This window comes from Pinus tabuliformis, chromosome 7, assembly GCF_031772625.1.
Source record: "Pinus tabuliformis cultivar Carrire ecotype Pingquan chromosome 7, CPIR1, whole genome shotgun sequence".
Classification (NCBI taxonomy): Eukaryota; Viridiplantae; Streptophyta; class Pinopsida; order Pinales; family Pinaceae; genus Pinus; species Pinus tabuliformis.
Genome location: NC_142293.1, coordinates 201,813,200 through 201,830,431, shown reverse-complemented (window position 1 = coordinate 201,830,431; position 17,232 = coordinate 201,813,200). Strand labels below are relative to the sequence as shown.

General features: G+C 37.3%; 1 non-coding gene and 1 pseudogene across 1 annotated transcript; both read right to left on the bottom strand.

The window, feature by feature from the left end:
• Positions 1–1,618: 1,618 nt before the first annotated feature.
• Positions 1,619–17,232, bottom strand: part of LOC149246553 (WAT1-related protein At5g07050-like) — a 76,680-nt pseudogene continuing 61,066 nt past the window's right edge.
• TRNAS-UGA (transfer RNA serine (anticodon UGA)) lies at positions 7,106–7,187 on the bottom strand. Its single transcript has one exon. It is a non-coding gene; the product is annotated as a tRNA-Ser (tRNA).

Sequence of the window (17,232 nt, the reverse complement as noted above, 5' to 3'; positions counted from 1 at the left end):
CTACTCAAGGTGGTGGAGGACTGTCGCCTCTCTGGAAGGATGTCGCCGGCTATTAAGTCCACTTTCATTGCACTCATTCCCAAATCTGAGAAGCCCTCCTCCTTCAATGACTTTCGCCCCATCTCGCTGTGCAATTGCCTATACAAAATAATGGCCAAAATCATAGCAAACAGGCTCAAGCCCATCCTCTCGGCTCATATTTCCCCCGAGCAATTCGCCTTCCTTCAGCACCGCCAAATCCATGAGGCAGTGGGAACTACACAAGAACTTCTTCACTCAGTGCACTTAAGGAACCTGAAAGGTATGATTCTAAAGGTGGATTTATCAAAGGCTTTCGATAGAGAAAATTGGCTCTATATCCGACTGCTTCTTACGCACTTGGGCTTCCCTTATTCATCAAGTGGATCATGAGTTGTATTACCAATGTCTCATACAGTGTTCTTCTTAACGGTGCTCCTACTCCTTTTTTCTCGACTGAGAGGGGCCTAAGGCAGGGATGCCCTCTCTCTCCCCTACTATTTCTTCTCATCATGGAAGGCCTAAGCAGATCTATAAGGGCTGAGCATAGAAGGGGCAGAATAGTGGGCATAAGGATTATGGACAACTGCTTTTTAACCCACTTACTGTTTGTGGACGATGTCCTCATCTTCTTGAATGGCAGTATTGGAGACACCACAGTCCTTCAGAATTTTTTTGATCTCTTTCAGAAGGCAACAGGTATGGCTATCAATGTTCACAAATCTACTCTGACTGCAGCAGGCTGCTCACAGCTTGAAGTACAATTTGCACTCCGTCGGTTCCCTTTTACTTTACACTCTATGGAGGAGGGGCTAAAGTACCTAGGATTCTGGTTGAAGCCCCTGGGCTACAAAATTGCAGATTGGACTTGGCTCATCTCTAAGGTGGAAAAGCGACTGAACATTTGGTTCAATAGATATCTCTCTCGAGCTGGTAGGCTAATCCTCATTAAAGTTGTTCTGGAAGCGACCTTGGTTTACTGGATGACCTTGGCCTGGATCCCCAGGGGGATTCTTGCCAGGCTACAAAGGATATGCAGTAGATTTCTATGGAAAGGCAACAAACAGGGAAGTCTCTTTGCCTGGGTTAAATGGGATACTATTGCTAGACCCAAGAGATGGGGGGGATGGGGCATCAAAAAATTGGACATCTTCGCCAAAGCACTGGCAGCAAAATTGGGTTGGCAGCTAATAACAACTCAAAGTCTCTAGACGAAGGTTGCCTATGCCAAGTATATCTCCCCTACTAACACTATGGATTGGATCAGGATGGACCATCAGACTAGCAGCAATATATCCATCATATGGAAGGCGGTGCTAAACTCCCTTCCCCTCATTCGTGAAGGTTTAACATGGAGGATCCATGAGGGGAATGCAATTCGAATCGAGGTCAACCCCTGGATTGGATGCGGGAATGCTCACAGGCTCCCAGTAGAGATGACTAGACTTCTAGCGAATCAAGGCTACACACATCTCTGTCACATTGTTGACTCTACAAATACTACTCTTTTTCAGCAGGCCTGGAAGTCGGCCCTGGACCTCCACCTTCTGGCCCATTGGCATCGAGACTGGGATGGATTTACTGAGGCCCTTACACAAGCTCACATTCGGATATCAAAAGGAGAGGACGAAATTGTATGGGCACATGCAAAAAATGGCAGATATTCGCCTAAGGATGGGTACCTGAAGCTCATGGAAGCCACAAAACCAGAGCATTTAGAGCCATGGTGGAAAGCCCTTTGGAAGCTAAAAGCGGCCCCCAGAACGCGATTACTTATGTGGTCCATCCTTTTCAACAAAATCCCGACAGGTCTAAACTTAATGAAGCGATCTTTCCATGGACCCTTTTGGTGTCACCTGTGCAGAAGCAATGAGGAAAGTACTAAGCACCTTTTCTTGGACTGTTCTATCGTCTCCGAGCAATGGAACAACATCCTGGCACATTACCCCTCCCTTCAGGGATGGCGCGGGGGGAATATACGTGAGGCTTGGCTTAGTTGGCTCGGTGGACACAGGGGAAAAGACAGGAATCTTCCCCTTCTGATGTGTTGGGCTATTTGGATGGCAAGGAACCGAGCCATCTTCGACCTCAAGGACCCCCACTGGCTCTCCATCAAATCCAGAATCATAGCTGACTTTGACTCTCTACCTGAGGAAGTCTCTCAGCCTCCCCCTAGGGACATTCAACTGGAACACATTGATAAATCAACTCCTTGGGCCTATTTTGACGGGTCAGCCCAAGAAGAGGGTTGTGGGGGGGGGGGGGGGGCATCCTCTACCTGAGGGAATCTCACTGCTTCAAAATCCAAATGAACCTGGGAAGAGGCACAAACAACTATGTTGAGCTTGCCACTGCAAAACATCTCCTCCACTTTGCTCTAGAAAAACACTGCACTCATCTCCAACTCTTTGGGGATTCTAAACTTGTTTGCAACTGGCTTAATAGAACATCTCATTGCTCTGCATTCTCATTGAGGCACATTTTGGATGAGGCACATAGGCTTATTGCATCCTTTGATAACTTTGTATGTCATCACATTTACAGGGAGCGCAACTCAGGGGCAGACTACCTATCAAAGGAGGCAGCGCGCCGGCAAGAAGAGGACTGGTTGATACAGGAGGAAATTGATGGAACCTTCCATCAGTTTTACCACAGACCATTCATAGACCTACACTTGCACCAAGGGATATAAGCACTCTGTCTTTACTTTTTTTCTGATTTTCCTAGTATTTCGCATGTTGTTTATATTTCTGTACATAGGGTTCTACAGAACTCTCTTCTAGAGACTATTTTGACAGACTCTCAGTCAAGACTACTTCAGTGATATTTCAATTTTGAGACCTTCATGATCTCCCTGCATGGAGAATTCAGTTTACTGTTTTTTGCTGTTGTTTATTTGTCGGTTAAAATCTGATAAGTAACAGTAATTTTGAGACTTTCATGATCTCCCTGCATGGAGAATTTCAATTTATTGTTTTTGGTTGTGGTTTATTTGTCGATTAAAGTCTGATAAGTAACAATAATTTTGAGACTTTCATGATCTCCCTGCGTGGAGAATACAGTAATTTTTTGTGGTAGTTGTTTCGACAAACAGTCTGGGGAGGCAACCAACCTCAATTTGCATATGCTATGGCATCTACAGAATGTAATTTCTCTTTACTAATAGAAATTATGACTTTTTCCAAGGGAAAAAAATAATAATAATTTCTTTCTAACCCTTAAATCACTCCTTTACTTATATATTTAATAATTTTGATTTAATATTATTTTATTTTAACATATATTTATAATGGAAAGTTTACAGAATAGTTAAAACTTTTATATTCATATGGCCCTTTAACTTTTAATTTATTAAGAATATCACTAACTATCAATTTAATAATCAAGTTAAATTAATCTTGTTTATTTTAATCTTGTTAAATTAATCTTATTTATTTTAATCTTGAAATCAATCTATGATAATATGCTAAATAGTATTTAAAATATTTAAAATATTTTTTTTAACCCTTAAATCACTCTAATATTTATATATTTATATATTTAGTAACAACCTTTATAACTAACTTTTAATTTATAATTTATTTTAATATATATTTAAAAGTATAATATATATATTTAATATATATGGTTAAAGCTTCTATATTCATATGTACCTTTAACTTTTAATTTAATAAGAATATAACTAACTATCAATTTTAATATTAACTTAATAAGGTTATGCTCCTAGCGTGGTCCAACTAGCCGTTTCTAGTCAAATTTAGCCGTTAATTTAGTCATTGGATGCTCTGCTCTCACTATTTAACATGCATAGCTAGATCTGATTCTTCAACTTGTCCTGATGATGAACCACACTAGTTAGCCGTTAATTTAGTCATTGGATGCTCTGCTCTGACTATTTAACATGCATAGCTAGTTCTTCAATTTGTCCTGATGATGAACCACACTAGTTGGTTCGAAATGCGTGGACAAATGAAATATCATATGATTTACGCCAAAAAATCTCTCATATAAAGTTTTGTCTTAAATATTTTTGTCCCTACCCACCAATTTCCTAGCAATTTGAAATTATTCCAATTCTATAAGTTCCTCATTATTATTTATAACGTTTATTTATATACAAGCAAATTTATTTAGCAAAATGGTCTATTAATTTTAATAAATTTAAAAAATTATATTCGTGCCAAGTGGTTCCCTTCCCAGCAATTTCTTAGGGATTTGAGATTATTCCAATTCTAATAAATTCTTCCATGATAAGTTCCTCATTATTTATAACATTCATTTATATATAAGCAAAATTTATTTAACAAAATGGTCCATTTTACAATAAGATGCGTAATTTTTTTTTCCCAAGTTAAAGTTGGTCCATAACCTTTTTATACATGATTAATTAGATAAATGTGTTCATTGGTAAGATATTCTTCGTGTTCCAATAATTATTTTCATTATATTTATGAAAATTTCAATTATATCAGTGACATTAATATTTTTAATATAATTGCATTAGTTAAAATGATCTAATCGATATTAAATTTTAATATAAAATAACCAAAATAAAAAGCGATTTTTTAAAACAAAAATTTTCATTTATCTTAAATACCTTTCATGTATTTCAAAAAAGAGATGGCACCCGACTCACATAAAGATCCATAATTCAAGCTTTTGACCAATTAAAACCAATCAGAGCGGGTGTGGGACGTTAAAGTTGAGAAGACAGAGTGGGAGTTACAATTTGGCCATTGATAGCGGTTAACAAGCTAGTCTCACCGACAATACAACTACTATATACATATTCATATCTCATATTGACTGTTTAACTAAAGGGTGATACATAAAACGTAAGTACATCAGACTCAACAGCTATAAATCTGATTCTATAGCTTCAACCCCAATGGCCCAATCCTAACGAAAAACACCACAAAAGTAGCAGTCGTTACGAAAAACACCACAAAAGTAGCAGTCCCTGGTTTTTCTGCATGTTTATTGATCTTATCACATATTTTATTTGGGAATATTTTGGAATTTGATAAATATAAAAGAGTTTAAATTATTGATTTCATTTATGTTTGTCTGATTTCGAAATATTCTTAAAATAAGCAATATTTTGAAATTTAATAAATATAACAAAGGTTAAACAATTGATCCACTCATGTTTGTCTCACTTTAAAATATTATTGATGAGCGATAAGAATGTCCATGAGTGAATCCAAAATCCAAATATGTGAGTGTTTAAATAGTTTTTATTAGAGTAAAAAAAGATTAACACTATCAAAAACCTGGGGAAGCCAAAATCCCGAAGCTGAAGAACTATAGCCCAGATTTTCAAAAAAATCTACAGTATTTTCTCATACTCCCCATAAAATTTTCTATTATTTTCCATGCCAAATTGTAAAAACAGATTACTCTCACGATAAAACGGTCAATGGCAGGACTATCATAACCACCCACCTGCGACATGTTTTTTTGGCAGACCTAGATTTACTATTACCAAGTATTTTGCCCTAACCTTTGAGAACTGGATTTACTCTCACTGAGTCATTTTGGCAGAATCTTTAAGGGTAAAGAGGAAACTTACTTTCGACAAGGAGAGGAGTAATGCGGTTCGTCGATCCAACCATCATTGTTCCACTGCTTCATCTATAGCAGGTTTGTCGGCGACCTTCGGCGCCTTCTTAAAGAGCTCCACAGTATACGAACTCCTATTCCATGGCCTTAGAAGGGCCCATTGCTCCACTGCTGCTGCTATTACCTAACCCTAACCCTTGACCCCAGAGGGTGCCAAAAAACAGTAATTTATGATGCTATTGCTGACTTTCTTGTCATTTTGAAGCAAATTCTTCAGAGAAGCAAAATTGTTCACAATGTGCAATTATAGTGATAAACCCTCCAACATCATTTGCAATTATAGAGAAGAAATAATTTGGTAATTTGCCTTACAAATCCCAAACAGTACCTTTGCAACTTTTACCTCTTGCTGTGTGATTGACGCGGAAACCTGGACGGTTAAAATGACACAGGATGCCGGTGGTAATCCATAAATTTGGTGAGTTCTAACCTCCAAAAAGGGCTCGAAATCCCATCTCAAAGAAAGCAAGTGGACTCACAGACAAAAGAAACACACAATTTTTGTGGTTAGTTTAGTCGCCGATGGGAGGGTAAAACGCTTCGAATCTTTTCATTTCAACTAGGAGGAGATGTCGTCTTCGCCACAGAAAAGAAATTTGAAGCTATGGTGGCAACTTCCGTAATGGACGGGGCTGATGATGTCACCTCATGAGCTTTCTTCAAGAATGCCGCATATACAAGAAGCACACACAGTGAATCAAAAAGAAAAAGACACTAAAATCAATGCCACACCAAGAAAACCCTACCTTAGCATCTCCCTATGAAGGTTTGTTTCTGAAGCTTGAGTCATGGTAGTGCACATCAACAGGGGTGGTGGTGCAGTTGGTTAGCTGAGGAATCCTGAGGTCGAGAGTTCGAGCCTCTCTCACCCCACATAATATTTTGCCTGGAGCGAGTATTCAACTCCATTAAAATTTCTTTATTGTAATCCTGAGGTCGAGAGTTCGAGCCTTTCTCATCCCACATAATATTTTATCTGGACCGAGTATTCAACTCCATTAAAATTTCTTTATTGTAATCCTGAGATCGAACTAGTATTCAACTCCATTAAAATTTTTTTATTGTAATACTGAGATCGAACTAGTATTCAACTCCATTAAAATTTCTTTATTGTAATCCTGAGATCGAGAGTTCGAGCCTCTCTCACCCCACATAATATTTTGCCTGGACGCAGTGATCCATGCACCCTAAACAGTTTGTGTGGTGCATTCTCTGAAAATTGTTTTTTTTTTTCAGAAAACATTCTCTGAAAATTGTTAATGACATTCAACTCCATTAAATTTGTTTGTTTACTCTCACCATGTAGTGCATTCTCTGAATTGAAAATTGTTACTGAACGGGCAGTGTTTACTCATCATATGCTCCCGACGCAGCTTCCTGTGTTCATTAGTGAGAGTAATAAACTCAATTTGGAAGCTTCGCCCATTTAAAACCGTTCTCTTATTTAACGCTGTGAAATACAAATCGTCGACAGCAGGGTTCGAACCTGCGCGGGCGAAGCCCAACAGATTTCAAGTCTGTCTCCTTAACCACTCGGACATATCGACTTCAATTGAAAAAATTCCTGTAATGAAATTCTAACCATTTGCCGACTAATTCAAATCTTTTTTTACTTCGTTAACATAATATTATATGACATGCCTTTCTTTATTCACCTTATTTCTGTTTTATAGACTTGAATTATTTATTAGTTTTCACTTAGGCTTTTTTAATAAAAAATTATTAATATAAAATAAAATAAAACTAAATATTTATATTTATATAGAACAAGGAAAAATCCAACTTTCCATCAATTAATTGTTGCTGTAATTTTTAAATAAGGTTGTTCTCTAAAATGAAGAATCAGTGCATTAGTACATGGTTTGATTAGGTTTAGATTATCTAAAATATATTTGTACTGTAATTTTTAAATAAGGTTGTTTTCTAAAATGAAGAATCAGTGTATTAATATGGGTATAGTATTTATGATATTTTATTAATAATTTCATGGTTAAGTGGTATTAGGATTAGATTATCCAAAATATATTTCTAATGGAAATATGTATATAATTTAGGGTTTTTCTAATTAAATTTTTTTATATTTAAAATAGTAAATTGTTTTTTTTATATAGGTTAATTAGGAGAGTGAGTTCATGAACAAGGTTACTATGCTCTCACCGAGCCGCTCCATAAATAAGGGAAGTGTGTTACTTTCCTCAATTATGCATGATTAATGTGTGGTTAATCATGGTGTGCTAGACAAGTCGTCGTCACAAAGGTAGAGGTGACAGAGGTGGAGGGGGTTGTGGTACCACTGATGGTTCACGAGCTTGAATGCGGGCCGCAGAATCAACATGTGATTTTGACCAACAAGCCTTGGACAAAATTAAAGAATAGCTGAAGGATGTGGAAAAGGATGACTTGGTGCAATGGGCATACATGTTAGTTAACAATATCCTTGGCAGTTTGCATTCCTAATAGGTAATACATGTAGACAACCGATCTAATACCTACATAAAGTGTAACTCTATTAGAGAATGAAGACATTCTTAAGTAGAGTCTTGTTGGACAAGAACATTGCTAAGAATGAAATTCCAAAGGTGTTGGATGATGTGGTTGTGCAGTTGTAGGATATTGACAAATGACTTGTGAGCTTGGAGGTTGGGGAAGCTATAATTCCTAGCCCTAGTGGCTCTCACCAAGCTAAGCAATTTTTTATTAAGGTTAGTGCCTCCCTTTCCACCTAGTTTCTATGTTTGTGCTCCTTGTAGGGTCTTTGCTTTATGTTTGTCATCAGTTAGGTAACTGGGATCTGGTTGTAATTAATTCTTTTGGTAGGCATGTGATCCAATTTGTGTCTTCTACTATTATTTATCATATGCCCTAACAATATCTATCGCCCAAGTTTCAACTTTCTTTAAGTATGTTGATACTATGGATGAAAGGTTTCCTGATCTTCCTCTAGGCTAGTTTCAAAGTGGCAAGTTGAGGAGGAACCAGAGCCAATGGATATATGTAATTGTTTAGTATGAATGAACATAAGTTTTAATAGAATTTATGAAGCCTTTGAAATGATCAAGAAAATACAAGAGGAGGTGAAATAGACAAGCTAGTAGATCTCATAAACAACTCATCTCTCTTACCTATTGAGGGGTTACAACAATCATAAGTCATAAGACAATATAGAACAAAATTTAGTATCATCTAAGCCACAATGAATTAACAAAGTATTATAGGATTTTCCATATGAATGTACTACTTTGATGCGCGCAAGTTGATTGGAATGATAGTGATGAATAAAATAAGTTTCACTTCACTAAGTTTACCTAAGCAAGTGGTAACCAATGTTTCAATAACAAAGAACTTATAACTTGTGCTTCTTGACAAATCTCAAATTGTTGAATGGATAAGTAAGAACAGGATGCCAACTACATGAATCATGTGCACATGACTCAGAAAAGAAGCTTTCCTATTTTACAACTAAGAAATCCCTAGATCTCATTTGCAAAACAAAGTGAAAACCCTTAGCTCTACTTGATTAGTTTAATGAAGGAAAGCAATCCATTTAAGTAACAACATCAAGCAAATACAAGAGGTGGAGAAAGGAGATTCAATTTAAGTGGAAAATATTAGATCATTTTGTTTATGTTTTGGTAGCATCAAGAGTATTCTCGCATGTGGAGAAAGTGGAATAAGTGACAGGGATTTGCACCCATAAACCCATGGTATAGACCTGTGGTATTATGATGACCCATGGTATCGCACCCTTTGGAAAAGTACAAGTGCAAGGGTGAGTGATTCACTCTTGTGGTTTACGAGAGAACATCGAGAGGGATGAGAAGGTCTATGGTCGAAAAGAGGGTCGATAAGGGCAAGAAGGCATGTAGTTGACTGATAGGGCCAATAGGGCCAGCAATTTTTAAAGAGGGTCAATAGGGCCTAGGCTTGGAAAATAGGTCCCAGAGGGCCATTGGTTGTCAAATAGGGCTGAGATGGACTATCGATGTCAAAAGAAGGTTGAGATGGACGAGTTGGGAAGAAAGTGCCAATAGGGCCAAGGGGGATTATTTTTGGTGCTATCACTCTGTAATTTCCCTAGGCTAAGGAGAGAAACCTAGAGGTAACCACAAAACCACTTTAAAAGTTGGGATCTAGCCCTTCCATATTTAGGGAGGGATCTATCAATATGATTTAGATTTTTTTCAAGATATTAGGCTAGTTATGAAAGTGTGAGGTGGGATTTTTCAAAGGTTTGGTTGAAATATGCGGGGAAATTACATTGGACATGGAGTCATGAAACTTTAGGTAATCAATCACAAAATAATAGAGCAGCTGTAACAGAGTAGGATAGACAAGATTTTGGATCCTATAGAGTGTCTGTGTAGTGGAAAAGATGAATATGACTAAGGTTCAATCAAATATAGAGCATATTGTGATAAATTCAATATTTAACATCAGAAAGAAAACATTAATATTATTTACAAGCCAGAGCAGAGTACAATTAAGTAAATTCAACCCTTAATCTTCTTGAAACAATAAAGATAGAAAACATATGGAAAATTGAAGGAATAAACAATTTCACAAGAGATAGTACATCACCAATTGCTTGACACGAGAATCCTGGAACAAAGCTCTCTGTATTACTGCAAATTGATCCCTTTCAGTATAATGTACAACTTACATCAATATATAGCCTTTCTTCATACGAGTTCCAACCTTATTAAATCTTCATAAAATGTTTAAATAATGCTTGACATAACAATTTTGCAAAATAATATATATGACTTAATTACAGAAACAGAGATAAATTAAACATCTCTCAAATTCATGAATGCAAAGATGAACTGAGAGATTTTATATGTCCTAGAATAGATATAAGAAATCTTATTTTATTCAGGTAACAGAAAAATGGTGAATTGCTTCCTTGAAAATAGAATAGGTCCCTCTACGATTTAAGCATTTATGCTTATCAAAATAGGTCCCTCTACAACTGCTTCTTCTTTCTCATTCGTTTCCACTGAAAATTTTGAGCCTTAACAATTGGAAATTAGTTTTTCAATACTGATCCTCTTTCTTGAAATCTGAGTGGTTGTAGTTGTTTTCACAACATTGTCCATACAAACATTATGTTTCTCCTTTCCCATGATTCAACAGATGTTGATCCATTCATGCTCTAACACTTCAACTTATTTCATTATGGGAGCCTTTAAACCTTGTAATATCACCATGATGTTATTTCAAAGCTTTTTCCTCATCAAAACTTTACTTAAGAAACATTAAAATGACAGTGAATTTCGATATTCCCTTGGCCCTTTTGTGTTTAGCCCCTTCTTGTATTTATTCGCATAGGACCAAGGGCTATGACTTGGTGTTATGCCTTAAGGTGCTAAGGCTTTTATTTGATGTCAGGATTGTTTTTTCCTTTATAAAATATTTTGGTGCCTGAGCTCTTTAAACTAAAAAAATGTATGCCAAACCCAATATCGGAACTTTCCATCGGAGGTTTTCATTGTATGCCACTTTATATTATGCAAGGTGTGAAATCTCTAATGCACCTAGCCCCCGGGGCTCAGGTGGAATCTCAGGGCTAAAGCCTCTTTGCATGTTAAAACTCTTTGGCTAGAAAGGGGGGCGATTCTTTGAAGTGTTGCATTATACTTTAAAAAATCATAAAACCATAACGCATGTGCTTGGTCCCTTTACGATACTGGAACATCGCAATCGGCGATTTATAGTGTTGCTTTTGGTTGCACACTACAAAATTTGTGAATGCCAATATGCAATAACTCCTAGTAATCAGCACCAACCTTTGCTTCCTTGTGTTCTTCGCAACCATGGGCTAGCCCCCGTATCAGAGCCCTCAATCAGAGAATTCCAATCAGCAATTCCATTATAATGAACAACACACCTCAACCTTCAATCATCGATTTCCAACACGTGACATCATCAATCCCACGTCACTGCCACGTGTCATCATGTGATTGGTGACATGTGTCACCCTTATTCGGCCTCATCTGACCCTTGAAAATGTTGAATCTTCCTACCACATGTCCATCGTACGACCACATCATGATGACATCAGCCACCACGTGGCACTTATCGGAACCAATTATTGACTTGCCATGCGTCCCTTTGGGAGGAGAGAGAAGGGCCTAGCCTAGCCTAGTTTTGCAAGCGATTTCTTTATTAAACCTTTTCAACCTTCCCTGACGCTTTAACATGAAGGACTTTCCCAATGGTTTAATCGCATATCACAAGTTTTAAAGGTTGTCAACCCTAAAACCTGTGAACGTCGATTGCTGAATGCGATATGCTTTGGACCCTGCCGACTGTTGATTGTGATATGCTTTGGACTCCGTTGACTACTGATATGTCGCATCATTGATGTGCTTGATCGGCGATCAAATATTGCCTATATGCTTCATCGTTGTGTTGTGTATTGGACCTCCAATCACTGATATGTGATATCGGCGATGGTTTATTGCTAATTTTACTTTGACCTCCACTGCCTTTCTCTACATACCTCTAATATGTGGGATCCGGGATCAATATTTAGCATATTTCTACTGTTTTCAAGCCTTTGAGGGAGAATTCTCTTTTTTGCCATAATTTTTGATACTGAGGTCCTTTTGAGGAGATCTATAGCTCATTGGAAAGCTATTTCTGTGTACTTTATCATGAAAATACCTGCTAGATCATTTACAGAAGCTTGACAAGAAAAAATCCTTCCAAACCTAAGACTAATTTGACCACATAATTTCAAGGACTGAATGACTTCTTTAAGAAGTGAAACTTTAGGCTACAACTTATAGGCTAAGTTTCACAAGAAGATTCTCAAAATAAATAACTGAACAAACATACTATTATTACCTATTTTATAGGATCCTAACAGTTGGAAAAGAGGGCCAAGAGAACCTATCATTTGCAAAGAGGGTCGAGAGGGCCTGTTGTTGGAAAGGAGTGTTAAGAGGGCCTATGGAGGTCCAAAAGAGCCAGGAGGGCCTATGATTCAGGTGGATATTGGTGGCCATCCACCTATTCCACTTAGCTCACAACACAATTTCCTATCATTTTCCTATTTTGGGTAGTTTTTAGGTCCTGAACTTCAAGAGTCGTTTTGAGGCACCAAACGCCATTTTTTAGGGGAATATGAAAACATTAGTTTTCACTGACATTTTCAGATGAAATATGTTCTCCTCAAATAAACCTTTCTAATGAACTATCATGCATGCCAAACAAAGATTGTATGCCAAATTTATGACCCCAGGAAGTTGACGTTCCAACTTACCCCACTAGGGCCCATAAGCCTTTGGTGCTTCATCTCCTAGGTTAGGATTTTGGATGTTTAGGGTTTCTCATTGTTTATTCATGATAAAAAGGGCTTTGATCATCATTGTAACATAGTTCAAGAATGTGTGTAATCATCACATCTCTTCTTAAAAATAATATATCACCATTCGAGCTAGTTTCTTTCATTTTGCATATAAATAGTTTCAGTATTTCTGTTTATTAATTAAATTTCAATTTCATTGTATCTTTTTGTTTTGATTTTAATATGTATTTAATTTCATTCCCATATTAAATTTGGATCAGTGGTATCAAAGCAGTCTGTTATTTCTCTATTTTTGTGTGCATGTCCCCAATGAGGTCGGGATATAAGGAGTTGGGATTCGAACTGCTTAATCGCTTGCAAATTTGTCCTTGCTAACCTCGACGATTTCTTGTGGAGGAAGAAGATGGAGGAGAAGGAGATCCTATCAATTTTTTGCACAAATAAGCTCTTAAGCAACAAAGGAATGAGATGATGGATACCTTTTCCCAGATTCTTCAGTGGATACCAATTAGTGATGCATCTTCATCCAGTAGTCACTTTGAAGGTGTGGCACCCTTCAAGGTATAAGTTAACTTTGATATTCTTATATTTGAAGGCCAAATAAATGCATATTATTTAGATAAATGGTTAAATATGCTAGAAGGATATTTTTCAATCTATAATTTCTCTGATAGAGAAATGATTACTTTTACACTCTTAAAGGTCTCCCCCATGTCCAGGACTGGTGGGGAAATTTATTGTGAGCAAAGTGACAAGGAGGAATCCCCACTATTTTCAATCACATCCTCTTGGAACTCTTTCAGGATGTTGTTAAGGAATAATATTATCATGTTGGACACTATGAAGAGTACATAAAATGGACCACACTACGTCAGGAGAGGGACCAAGAAGTGGCAAAATTCGTGAACGTATTTCATACTTTATGCAAAAAGCTAGATATCAAGGAATCTGAGCAACATATGGTGCTAAAATACCTTGAATGTTTGTAAAAAATACATCCAGGAAGAAATTGAGTTCCTGGACATCTCCTCGCTTGGCATGGCATACTGATATTCTGTCAAAATTGAGAAAAATTTAAACAGAAGAAGTGAGACTTCGTATCTGCGAATTGAAAGTAGGGAAAGGGCACCCCCAAACTACAAAACAAAGGAAAAACCCAAAGTGGAACACCCCAAGACAACCCATCGAAGCCATAGGGAAATAATAATATTGGGAAGACAAAAAAGATACATGAAATTGGTGTGAGTTCCACAAGATCCCCTCTCATAACGCAAATGAATGTCATGCAAAGCAGTCATTGGTGGCTAAGCTAAAAGCTTTAGAAATAGATGTAGGTTCACACTCTAAGCCAAATATTGACAAGGGAAAGAAAATCATTGATTCAAAACCTAGTGCCATTGTTGCCACCACTAAGGTCAAGCAAAGTGAGCCTGTAGCTTCGGAGGAAGGTAAGTGTCTCTTTCTCTCACAGATGTGGGTGAAGGGTGCTCCACTATGTTTCATTGTCAATAGTGGGATTCAAAAGGGCCTCATATCAATAGAGGTTGTTATTCGATTGGGCCTACTGAAAACACCACAACCACAACCATACACCATCAAATGGCTCCACCAAGGGTGATACCTCTGTGTCAGTCAAAAGTGTTGCCTACCCTACGACATCAAGCCTTTCACAGATGAGGTATTATGTGATGTTGATCCCCTTGAAGTTTCTGATATTTTATTATGCAACCATACTTTTGGAAGTGTCATGTTGTGTATGAGTCCAAACCTCGTATGGTTATTATTACTTTGGGCAAAAAACTATACAAGATATAAGAGGTATCCCCAGCTACTACCATTTCTTTGATCTCTGCTAAGAAATGCAGTAATATCATCTACTAGACTCAAAAAAAAAAAATCTTCCTGATTCGCTATCAAAGTAAGGGGAATATTGTGGTTTCTTCCATGGCCTATAGAAAGGGCTCTATTGCACAACAAATTAATTGGATAAAGATCATGAAAGAGTACAGGGATATCGTCTTCTCATCCACAGGTATACCTTTGCATTATTAAGTCATGAATTCAATTTCTTTGACCTGATTATTGATTCATTCTTGTGTTTTGTGGGAGAACACTAAGAGGGTTGAGATGGTTGAGTTGGGTCGAGAAAGATAAGTAAGGGTGAGAGGTCCTATGGTTTTTAAAGAGGGTTTAGAGGGCTTGCAGATTTCAAAGAGGGCCAATAGGGCATGTGGTTCGCAAAGAGGTCCAATAGGGTCTTTGGTTGTCAAAGAGGTTGATATGGAATATGGATGGGCGAGTTGGCACGAGAAGGATGAGGTGGGCCAAGAGAGCCAAGAGGACCTATTTTTGGAAAACAAGGTTGAGAGGGCCTATTGTTGGAAAAGAGGGCCAAGACGGACAAGGGGTTATGTTGTTGGAAAAGAAGGTTGAGAGGGCCTAATGTTTGCAAAGAGGGTCAAGAGGGTCTATTGTTGGAAAATAGGGTCGAGCGGGTCTATGGTTAGAAAGAGCATAGAGATGTGCAAGGGCATGAGACATTGAGAGAGATATTCTCTCAAGCAAGAAAACTTTGCATGAGTAATATTGCAGGTTTGTTATGAGTGAGATACTCAGTTATGTCGGATGATAGGAAAGAACACAAAGAAATAAAGGAGATCTAGATCAACTAGATTGAGGATGGATCTAGGGTTTAATTTACTTGATTGGTTCTTTCTTCAAAGTAGTGCATAAATTCTTAATCAAGGTATAAATTTTTTAAGGAATGAATATTTTGAATGCAATGTCAATGGAGGATTTCAAGGCATAACATTACATTACATTTTTATCCAAGAAAATATGGATTCTATTTAAACAATAAAAAGATATCCCCATAGAGGCTACCTAAGGAAGGTTTCTCTCCCCAACTTAGGATGAACATTATGGGCACCAAAGAAGAAGGAAATACACCTTGCAGCTTGCAACCTACATGGTCTCCCATAATCTAGATTATGGAATTCATGTGAATGTAGTTGAGGAGAACTACAGTGCTTTTATGTTCGATTATGCTAAGTCTAATATTTTTACAATCGGCTTGGATCTCAACTTGTAGGTGAATTTTAGGATTCATAATAGAAAATAACAGAAAATGGAAAAATCATAATCCCAACGGGTGGCTAGATAATTCAAATCATGCAAGGTTCAGTGATGACTGCATGAATACACCCCAACAACCATGGACAATAGGAAACAACAATGATTTTGTTAACTTGAAATTGTTGATCTATGGAATTGTTAAGGAACGTGGGATTGGAAATCTTCCTTGGATGACATCTCTTCAGGTGGAGAAAACTATTCTCTGGAACAACTTGCAACAATCATCGCCCATATAGGTTTGGTATTATAGTCATCCCAATCTAGGATTCTTCTTTAATTCTAGAAATCCTCTTCACTGCATTGAATTCAAAATATGGCTTTTGTGGGCTTTTCGTTGCTTATCCCTTCATTAGGAATTATTATTCTAGAGGCTTGGTATTCTCACTGAGGTGAATTCCCTTCTCTCCCCAGGTTATTTACTCTTTCTTCATGTTGTCTCTCTTTCTTTCTTCTCTCCCACACTTCTCTGGTTTCATCTCACGATGTTTGATTCTCTAAGTTTGGTATTATTTCTCACCCTTCCCCCTTGTTCATTTCACCTTCTTAGGATTCAATTCTATCCCTTCCCCCTCGATTAGTATTCCCACTTTGCTTAGAAGTTTCATTATCTAGTTCCCTTTTGCAAGTCCCTTGATTCATTTCCTCCTCATGTTTCCTTTGTTCTACCATGGCTAGCCATTCATTATCAACTCCTTAGTGCAATGGAATATTAGGGATTCAAAAAGTATGGATGATCTGTAAAATGTAGTGGATATTCCTCTGGATAGTTCATCACAACAGATCTAATAATGTTATATTAAAACTATGAAAATTCTACACTATCACAGTTTATTAAACTTTAAGATCTGTGGATTTCATTGTAATTAGTGCATGCATGCAAATATAAATTATGCATAAAAGTAGACAATGAAAAAATAAGCACACACACACAAGACACAAGGTATGCTCTCTAGGAAACCCTTTCGCGAGAAAACCCCGTTGGAAGGTGAGGTCGCTTCACTCTCTTTCTCTGTCTAGAAATATGGTTGTAGGTACAAAGAAGTAATGCCTATGGCCCATGGGATGCTATAGTGCATATATCCTCTCTGTGTTCTCTACCTCCTATCTCTTATGTATATATTTTCTTAGCTATGGAACAAAATGCT